General features: G+C 41.6%; 1 protein-coding gene across 3 annotated transcripts in view; it reads right to left on the reverse strand.

Annotated features, from left to right (window-relative positions):
* The window catches only part of LOC135095115 (lachesin-like), an 84,056-nt gene extending 80,760 nt beyond the window's left edge, over positions 1–3,296 (reverse strand). The window contains exons 1-2 of one of the 3 annotated variants that reach the window (XM_063995855.1): positions 3,245–3,296; positions 2,594–2,639 (exon numbers count right to left, since the gene is read on the reverse strand). The gene's annotated coding sequence lies outside the window, so the exon portion shown is untranslated. The remainder of the gene's footprint in view (positions 1–2,593; positions 2,640–3,244) is intronic. The other 2 variants (XM_063995852.1, XM_063995853.1) reach the window with 2 other exon arrangements.
* Between the last annotated feature and the right edge of the window lie 6,704 nt (positions 3,297–10,000).

Consider the following 10,000-nt stretch of genomic DNA (forward strand, 5'->3'; position numbering starts at 1 on the left):
CTCCGTCTTTGCTGCTGACACGCCTAAAAGTCATTTCAGTCACTGTTCTTTCACTGCATTCGTAAATATTCTCTAGTCTATCTCTCTTTCTCCAGCTGGGTAGATAAATTTCTTGCATCCTCCTGTACACACCCATACAATCTCCACCACTGCTCCTGACACGTCTAGATCACCTCCATCACTCTTCTTTCACACCATTCATCAACCTACTGTTCTCTTCATCTCTTTCTCCTCCTCTACGCCTGCACCACCTCAGCCTCTCTCTCTCAAGTACGAAATTATTAACCTAAGGGAATCAGCTGCCGCGTTTCAGGTACTCTAAGGGAAATAGTTGCTGTATATCTATCTGTCTATATTATCCATCTCATTTCATTAAGGCTGCGTTGAATTGGTGCCAAGTTTCATTAAGGTTTATGGAAAGTGCATTGCGTTGAGTGTACAGAGGTTAGTTAGGTTTAATTACGCGTAAGTCTGCGGTCAGTGTATGCCTTGTTTCACTTAGGCAATGACAAGAGGTGGAGCGTCACAAGTCTACGGAAAACGCTATTCGTGTTTCATTAACTCTGCGGTTATAGCTTGCCTTGTTTCAGTTACTGTGTGGAGAATGTTACCAGACGAAGAAGAAGAAGAACGAAAAGAAGAACAAGAACAAGAAGAAGAAGGAAAAGAATAAGAAGAGGAGGAGGAGGAGGAGGAGGTAGAAGATGAAAAAGAAGAACAAGAACAAAAAGAAAAAATAAGAAAAGAAGAAAGAAGGATAGAAAAGGAGAATAAAGAAGAAACTCACACACACACACACACACACACACACACACACACACACACGTTCTTAAAGACACATTATAATTACGTAATAAACAAATATGTGTGTGTGTGTGTGTGTGTGTGTGTGTGTGTGTGTGTGTGTGTGTGTGTGTGTGTGTGTGTGTGTGTGTGTGTGTGTGTGTGTGTGTGTGTGTGTGTGTGTGTGTGTGTGTGTGTGTGTGTGTGTGTCTTTGCTACCCTCCAACGATAAAGAATGCATAAGAAAGGGAGGAGAGAAAGAGAGGAAGGGAAAAATAAAGAGAGAAAAATAATTAATTAGTTAATGAAAGAGAGAGAAAAGAAGGAAAAAAAGGAAAGAAGGGAGAAACAAAACAAGACGAAGAAAATAAACAATAAATAAAAAAAAATGCTGAAGATAATAAAGAAATATTATGAATAAGAAAAATATATATAGAAGATAATGAAGAAAAGAGACTAAGAAAGATGAGAAAAAAAAATAAAAGGATTAGGAAAAAGAGGTGGAATTAAAGGAAAAAATGCAAAATAAGAAAATAATGGCAGAAATAACGAAAAAAGCTAAAAATACGAAAAACTGATAGAAAAATAAGAAAATAATGGCAGAAAAACGAAAAAAGCTAAAAAATACGAAAAACTGATAGAAAAATAAGAAAATAATGGCAGAAATAACGAAAAAAGCTAAAAAATACGAAAAACTGATATAAAAATAAGAAAATAATGGCAGAAATAACGAAAAAAGCTAAAAAATACGAAAAACTGATATAGAAAAATAAGAAAATCATAGCGGAAGTAACGAAAAAAGCAAAGAAAACACGAAACACTAATAGAAAATAAAAAGAAAACAATGAGACGACTGATAAAATGAAAAATAATAATAATAATAATAATAATAATAATAATAATAATAATAATAATAATAATAATAATAATAATAATAAAGCTAGGAAGAAGCCAAAATAATGCTAAACATCAAGAAAAAGGACCCAGAAATTTAAAAAAAATAAATATTGATAAAGTTTGAACTGAAGGGAAAAAAAACTGAAGGAACAGAGGAAAATATACGAGGATGGAAACAGAAAATATAAAAAAAAAAATACAAGAACGTAAAGAAAAACGAAAAAAAAAATAGAAAAAAACAAATGAATAACGAAGATTCAAATAAACACAAAGAAAATGTCAACCAAAAAAAATAATAAAAAAATAAATTAGCAAAAATAGCTTACAAACGGAAAATAAATAAATAAATAAATAAATAAATAAATAAATAAAACGAGTGGAGATTTATGCATGAAAATATAAGAGGGAGAATCTTGAGAGGAAACATGGAGCAGGAAATAAAAGGAAAACAAAAGAAAATCAAGGGGCAACAATATACACGAAGATGAATAGAAGGGGGGAGGAAGGAAATAAAAAAACAAAAATAAAGGAAAAATGACGATAAATTACTGAAAATAGCTTGAAAAATATGTAAAATAAGAAAGGAGGTGATAAAATGAAGGGGAAAAATATAAAAAGAAGAAAGAGGGAAGGAAAGGAAAGTGAAAATCGAAAAAAATGAGAAAAAAATTAGCATGTGAAAATAGAAAAAGAAAAAAAGGAAAATATTCAAATTAAAAAAAAGGAAGAGAAGAAAAAGAAGAGAATTGATAGAAATAAAGGATAAGGGAAGGAATTTTTTTTATGAGAGAGAGAGAGAGAGAGAGAGAGAGAGAGAGAGAGAGAGAGAGAGAGAGAGAGAGAGAGAGAGAGAGAGAGAGAGAGAGAGAGTACTTCAACACCACTCACCACCGCTCACCACCACAGTACTTACCAGTGTAGGCCTCCTGAAAGCCGGCCTCCGCGTCCCCCTTAGATCCCTGGCGAGGCAAAGCAATGGTGATGACTATGGTGGTGGTGGTGGTGGTGGTGGTGGTGGTGATGGTGGTGGTGATGACAATTCTTTCATTTTTTTTTTCATTTTCTCGGGACTAATAATGGTGATGTATTGGTGGTGGTGGTGGTGGTGGTGGTTATAGTAGTAGTAGTAGTAGTAGTAGTAGTAGTAGTAGTAGTAGCTGTTGTTGTTGTGGTAATATCTATAGTAGTAGTAGTAGTAGTAGTAGTAGTAGTAGTAGTTATGATAGTAGTGGTGGTAGTGATGGTGGTGGACCTTAAAATATAATAATAATCATAGCAAAATAAAATAACAGACAAATTCAATCTACAGTTATAATAATAATAATAATAATAATAATAATAATAATAATAATAATAATGATAATAATAATAATAATAATAATAATGATAATAACCAAATATTTTCCTACGAATGATAATGAATAAAAAAACATAATAATAAGGAGAGAGAGAGAGAGAGAGACAGAGAGAGGGAGAGAGAAACTGGGAGGGAGTGAACCAATGCTAGAGGTGAGGAGGAAGAGGGAGAGGGAGAGGAACAGGGGGGAGGGGGGATCAGGCTCACAAGCGACGTGCGTCCTCCACGGAGCCAGGAGAGCGACTGACACTACCGTTCAACAAGTAGCAGAGGCAGACAAAAGTGCAATGTTGCCATATCACCTAGGCACCATCACCCACATCCACACCTGCACCCACACCTGCATCACCCACACACGCACCCACACACTAAGAACACACTCACACTTTGATACTTAACTCACGCGCACACTAGAGTGATAAAGGCGATAAGTGTTAAGTAGGTGTTTAAGTGACTTGACAACAAAGGATCGCCCCGCCCCCCTCGACCTCTTGCGCACCACACTCAAGGCGGGGCGGGGCGGGGCTTGGCGGGGCGGGGCGGGGCGTGGAGGGAGGGGCGGGGCAGAGAAGACGAGAGAAGAACCAGAGAGAGAGAGAGAGAGAGAGAGAGAGAGAGAGAGAGAGAGAGAGAGAGAGTGGTTTGACCTCTCCTGACCTAAGCTGACCTAAGATGTGAGGTCACGTTCACTGTCATTGGTTAGCTGGTGACCTCTCTCTCTCTCTCTCTCTCTCTCTCTCTCTCTCTCTCTCTCTCTCTCTCTCTCTCTCTCTCTCTCTCTCTCTCTCTCTCAAAGTCACATTAGATTACACACACACACACACACACACACACACACACACACACACACACACACACACACACACACACACACACACACACACACACACACACACACACACACACACACACACACACACACACACACACACACACAACCCTTTCTCTGAGTCGTTTTCTTCAGGACCCTCTCTCTCTCTCTCTCTCTCTCTCTCTCTCTCTCTCTCTCTCTCTCTCTCTCTCTCTCTCTCTCTCTCTCTCTCTCTCTAATTTGGCACACAGCCGCAGTGACCTCTCTCTCTCTCTCTCTCTCTCTCTCTCTCTCTCTCTCTCTCTCTCTCTCTCTCTCTCTCTCTCTCTCTCTCTCTCTCCTATCCCACCGTATCCTATCCTATCCTTTCATATCCTATGCTGCCCTGTCCTATCCCATCCTATCTACTCTATGGTATACTGTCCTGTTTTTGAGCTGTTTAACCTGTGTTTAATTAAATAACTGTAACGGCTGTAGCAATAATCCTGTACCTGAGAACCATTCCCAATAATCCTGTACCTGAGAACCGTTTCCAATAATCCTGTACCTGAGAACCGTTTCCAATATTCCTGTACCTGAGAACCGTTTCCAATATTCCTGTACCTGAGAACCGTTTCCAGTCCTATTTGCGCTGGAACATTTACTACAATACATGTGTACCTGAGAACCGCTTCTGCTTGTGTACCTCAGATCCACTAGCTTTACCTGTACCGCAGAACCAGTCTTAGTCTTGACCGTACTTCAAAACCACTGCTATTGTTACTTGTAAGTGTGTGGACCTTAGAACCATCAGTACTCCTCAGAACTACTACTATTTCTGTATACCTAGAAACTAGTATTATTTTTGCATTTATACCTGTGTGATCCTCAGAACTACTACTACTACTACTACTACTATTACTACTACTACTACTACTATTACGACTACTATTACTACTACTACTACTACTACTACTACTACTACTACTACTACTACTACTACTACTACTATTACTACTACTACTACTGATAAATCTTTACATAGGGAATATTTAGAATTAGTGTTGATATATATATTGCTGTTGTTGTTGTTGTTGTTGTTGTTGTTGTTGTTGTTGTTGTTGTTGTTGTTGTTGTTGTTGTCGTTGTTGTTGTTATTGTTTTCATTTCGATGTGTTACTTGTATTTTAAAAGTAACATATTAACTCTCTCTCTCTCTCTCTCTCTCTCTCTCTCTCTCTCTCTCTCTCTCTCTCTCTCTCTCTCTCTCTCTCTCTCTCTCTCTCTCTCTCTCTCTCTTCCCCTCCGTTAACCTTGATCTTTCCTTACTCTAACTAAGTCCTCCTCCTCCTCTTCCTCCTCCTCCTCCTCCTCCTCTTCCTCCTCCTCCTCCTCCTCCTCCTTACATCCAGGCCCTGTTCTCTTTACCTCTTCCTCTTCCTCCTCCTCCAATATTAACGCTCCTTGACCCTTCACTTCCCCCCCTCCTCCCCAATACCTAACCTCCCCTATCCCTCCCCATCCCTCTCTTACCCCCTCCCTCTTTCTCTCCTCCCCTTTCTTCCTTCCTCTCAATTATTTTTGTGTAATTTTCTCGTTTATATTTATTACAGATTTATTTCTTCTTCCCTGACCCCCCCTCTCTCTCTCTCTAGTAGTAGTAGTAGTAGTAGCAGCAGTAGTAGTTCTGAGGATCACACAGGTACAAATGCAACAATACTAGTAGTTTTAAGGAGTACTAATGGTTCTAAGGTCCACGTATCTTCAAACGATGTGCTGGTTAGAAATAGCAAAATATATTGTTTTTTTTCTTCTTTTCTTTTGCTTTTGGTGTTTTAAATGCATGCCTATCGTAGTAATAATAGTAAGAAATCCTTAATATTACTAGTCTTCTTCTTCTTCTTCCTTCTCCTCTTCCTCTTTCTGTTCTATATTCTCCTCCTCCTCCTCCTCCTCCTACTCCTCATTCTTCAGCTCTTCCTTCTCCTCCTTCTAATCTTCCTGCTTTACTTCCTCTTCCTCCTTCTCTTAGTACTCCTCCTTCTCCTCATCCTCCTGTTCTTCCTTCTCCTTCTCCACCTCCTCCTATTCTTCCTCCACCTCCTCCTCCTGCTCCTCCTCCTTCCACGTACATGCTGAAGATTCGCCCAAACCCACACCGCCTCTCAGAACACCAACTTACACACACACACACACATTACTTAGAAGCACACAAACTCACGCAAACATCCCCAAGTCTCACCCAAACACACTCAAACACACCCAAACACACCCAAACACACCCAAAACACACCCAAACACACCCAAACACAGCCAAACACACCCAAACACACCCAAACACATCCAAACACACCCAAAACACACCCAAACACAGCCAAACACAGCCAAACACACCCAAACACACCCAAACACACCCAAAACACACCCAAACACACCCAGACACACCCAAACACAGCCAAACACACTCAAACACACCCAAACACACTCAAACACACCCAAACACACCCAAACACACCCAAACACACTCAAACACACCCAAACACACTGAAACACACCCAAAGACACTCAAACACACCCAAACACACCCAAACACACTCAAACACACCCAAACACACCCAAACACACTCAAACACACCCAAACACACCCAAACACACTCAAACACACCCAAACACACCCAAACACACCCCAAACACACCCCAAACACACTCAAACACACCCAAACACACCCAAACACACCCAAACACACCCAAACACACCCAAACTCTCCCAGACACCCCCAGACACGCACAAAGCACCACTAAGCACCCCCGTCACCTCGATGCACACCTACACCACGACCTTACCCCTCACTGAACCACCCCAAGCAGGAACACAAGAGACGGGTACCCTTCCCAGTCACCCACAGTCACCCGAACGACCCCCTAGTCACCCCAACGAGGCTCCAGTCACCCCAACGAGGCCCCAGTCACCCCAACGATCCCCAGTCACCCCAACGAGGCCCCAGTCATCCCCACGACCCCCCCAGTCACCCTAACGACCCCCCAGTCACCCTAACGACCCCCCAGTCACCCCCACGACCCCCAACAGCCTTTCCTTGCCTGAGTGGTCACCGTAGTCGTTTGTCAGGTTGAGTCTTGCGCCAAAACAAAAGCCGGCCGTCTGGTTGTCATTTCCGGCCCAAGATGAGTTCCCGTCAAAAGGCACGCCTCGCCCGCACCCCTCCTTCGAATCCCGCTCCCCCTTCTCTCCCCTCCTGCCAGAGACGAAGGGGGAGAGGGAGACGTCGCGAATATTTAACAGGACCAGGAGGAGGAGGAAGAGGAGGAGGAGGAAATGGTAGCAAATAGGATGTAGTAGAAGCGGAAGAATAGGAGGAAGAAGAGCAGGAGGAGGAGGAGGAGGGACAGATGAAGAGCAGAAGGAGGGACAGATAAGGAGGAGGAGGAGGGAAAGAGGAAGAGGAGGAGTAAGGGTAGAAGAGAATGGAGAGAAAGGACAGAAGTAGAATAAGACGAGAAGAAGAAGAAGAAGAAGAAGAAGAAGAAGAAGAAGAAGAAGAAGAAGAAGAAGAAGAAGAAGAAGAAGAAGAAGAAGAAGAAGAAGAAGAAGAAGAAGAAGAAGAGGAGGAGGAGGAGGAGGAGGAGGAAGAAGGTAAGAAGCCTCAAGAGGAAAGGTGAAGATGAGAGAGAGAGAGAGAGAGAGAGAGAGAGAGAGAGAGAGAGAGAGAGAGAGAGAGAGAGAGAGAGAGAGAGAGAGAGAGAGAGAGAGAAAGAAAGAAAAAGAGAGAGAAGGAGGATTGGTAATATTTCCTTTCTCAAGTGGAGGAGGAGGAGGAGGAAGAAGAAGAAGAAGAAGAAGAAGAAGAAGAGGAAGAGGAGGAGGAGGAGGAGGAGGAAGACTCGCTTTTAAACGTTTACATATCAACGAACTCGATTTTTCTTCCTCCTCCTCCTCCTCCTCCTCCTCCTCCTCCTCGCCGCGGTACAATATTGAGGCCTACCACGCAATTTTTTCCCTTCCTGCTCGCCTCCTGCCTGGTGGAAAGCCTAAACGAGGTCGGATATATATAGGTGTATCTATTTTTTACTTTTTCCCTGCAACACACGAGCGGGAAGGGCTGCAATTCACTGATACCCTTATGGCAACACTGCGCCGCGCGAGGAGGGTTGCCAATAAGTAAATAGTTCAATGTGAGCGTCTATGTTACTAAGGTCCGTATTTGAAACATTTCTGGGCGCATGTTCACGACTTCCCAAAGGCTCTAGTTGATGTGACGCGGGTTTTTAAAGGTGTTTTTGTGGTTCTAGGGTCAGATTAACAAGATGTGTACATTATTAACTGGGGAAACACTCTTGGGAACCCGGCCTTTCATCTCTGTGGCCTTTGAAAATAGTTGTAGCAGAGTTGCATGGGTTTTTAAAGGTGTTTTTACGGTTCTAGTGGCAGATTAACAAGATTTCTACATTATTAACTGGGGAAACACTCTTGGGAACCCGGCCTTTCATCTCTGTGGCCTTTGAAAATAGTTGTAGCCGAGTTGCATGGGTTTTTAAAGGTGTTTTTACGGTTCTAGTGGCAGATTAACAAGATTTCTACATTATTAACATGAGAAACAGTCTTGAAAACCAGGCTTGTCATCTCTGTGGCCTTTGAAAACAGTCGTGGTGAAGGTACACGAGTTTTCAAGACTGTTTTTTATGGTTCTAGGTGCAGATTAACAAGATTTTTACATTATTAAGTGGAGAAACACTCTCGAGAACCCTGTTTATCATCTCTGTGGCTTCTGAAAACAGTAGTGGTGACAGAGCAGGGCGTTCTTAAGGATGTTTATAAGATTCTAGTGGCAGATTAACAACATTTCTACATTACCAACAGGAAAAGCACACTTGAAAACCAGTCTATTCATCTCTGTGGCCTTGGAAAACAGTGGAGGTGACAGAGTAGGGCGTTCTTAAGGATGTTTATAAGATTCTAGTGACAGATTAACATTTCTACATTACCAATAGGAAAAGCACACTTGAAAACCAGTCTATTCATCTCTGTGGCCTTGAAAAACAGTAGTGGTGACAGAGCAGGGCGTTCTTAAGGATGTTTATAAGATTCTAGTGGCAGATTAACAACATTTCTACATTACCAACAGGAAAAGCACACTTGAAAACCAGTCTATTCATCTCTGTGGCCTTGAAAAACAGTAGTGGTGACAGAGCAGGGCGTTCTTAAGGATGTTTATAAGATTCTAGTGACAGATTAACAACATTTCTACATTACCAACAGGAAAAGCACACTTGAAAACCAGTCTATTCATCTCTGTGGCCTTGGAAAACAGTGGAGGTGAAAGAGCAGGGCGTTCTTAAGGATGTTTATAAGATTCTAGTGACAGATTAACAACATTTCTACATTACCAACAGGAAAAGTACACTTCAAAACCAGTCTATTCATCTCTGTGGCCTTGAAAAACAGTAGTGGTGACAGAGCAGGGCGTTCTTAAGGATGTTTCTACGCTTCTAGTGACAGATTAACAACATTTCTACATTACCAACAGGAAAAGCACACTTGAAAACCAGTCTATTCATCTCTGTGGCCTTGAAAAACAGTAGTGGTGACAGAGCAGGGCGTTCTTAAGGATGTTTATAAGATTCTAGTGACAGATTAACAACATTTCTACATTACCAACAGGAAAAGCACACTTGAAAACCAGTCTATTCATCTCTGTGGCCTTGAAAAACAGTAGTGGTGACAGAGCAGGGCGTTCTTAAGGATGTTTATAAGATTCTAGTGGCAGATTAACAACATTTCTACATTACCAACAGAAAAAGCACACTTGAAAACCAGTCTATTCATCTCTGTGGCCTTGAAAAACAGTAGTGGTGACAGAGCAGGGCGTTCTTAAGGATGTTTATAAGATTCTAGTGGCAGATTAACAACATTTCTACCTTACCAACAGGAAAAGCACACTTGAAAACCAGTCTATTCATCTCTGTGGCCTTGAAAAACAGTGGAGGTGAAAGAGCAGGGCGTTCTTAAGGATGTTTATAAGATTCTAGTGACAGATTAACAACATTTCTACATTACCAACAGGAAAAGTACACTTCAAAACCAGTCTATTCATCTCTGTGGCCTTGAAAAACAGTAGTGGTGACAGAGCAGGGCGTTCTTAAGGATGTTTCTACGC

This window comes from Scylla paramamosain, chromosome 47 (genome assembly GCF_035594125.1).
Source record: "Scylla paramamosain isolate STU-SP2022 chromosome 47, ASM3559412v1, whole genome shotgun sequence".
Classification (NCBI taxonomy): Eukaryota; Metazoa; Arthropoda; class Malacostraca; order Decapoda; family Portunidae; genus Scylla; species Scylla paramamosain.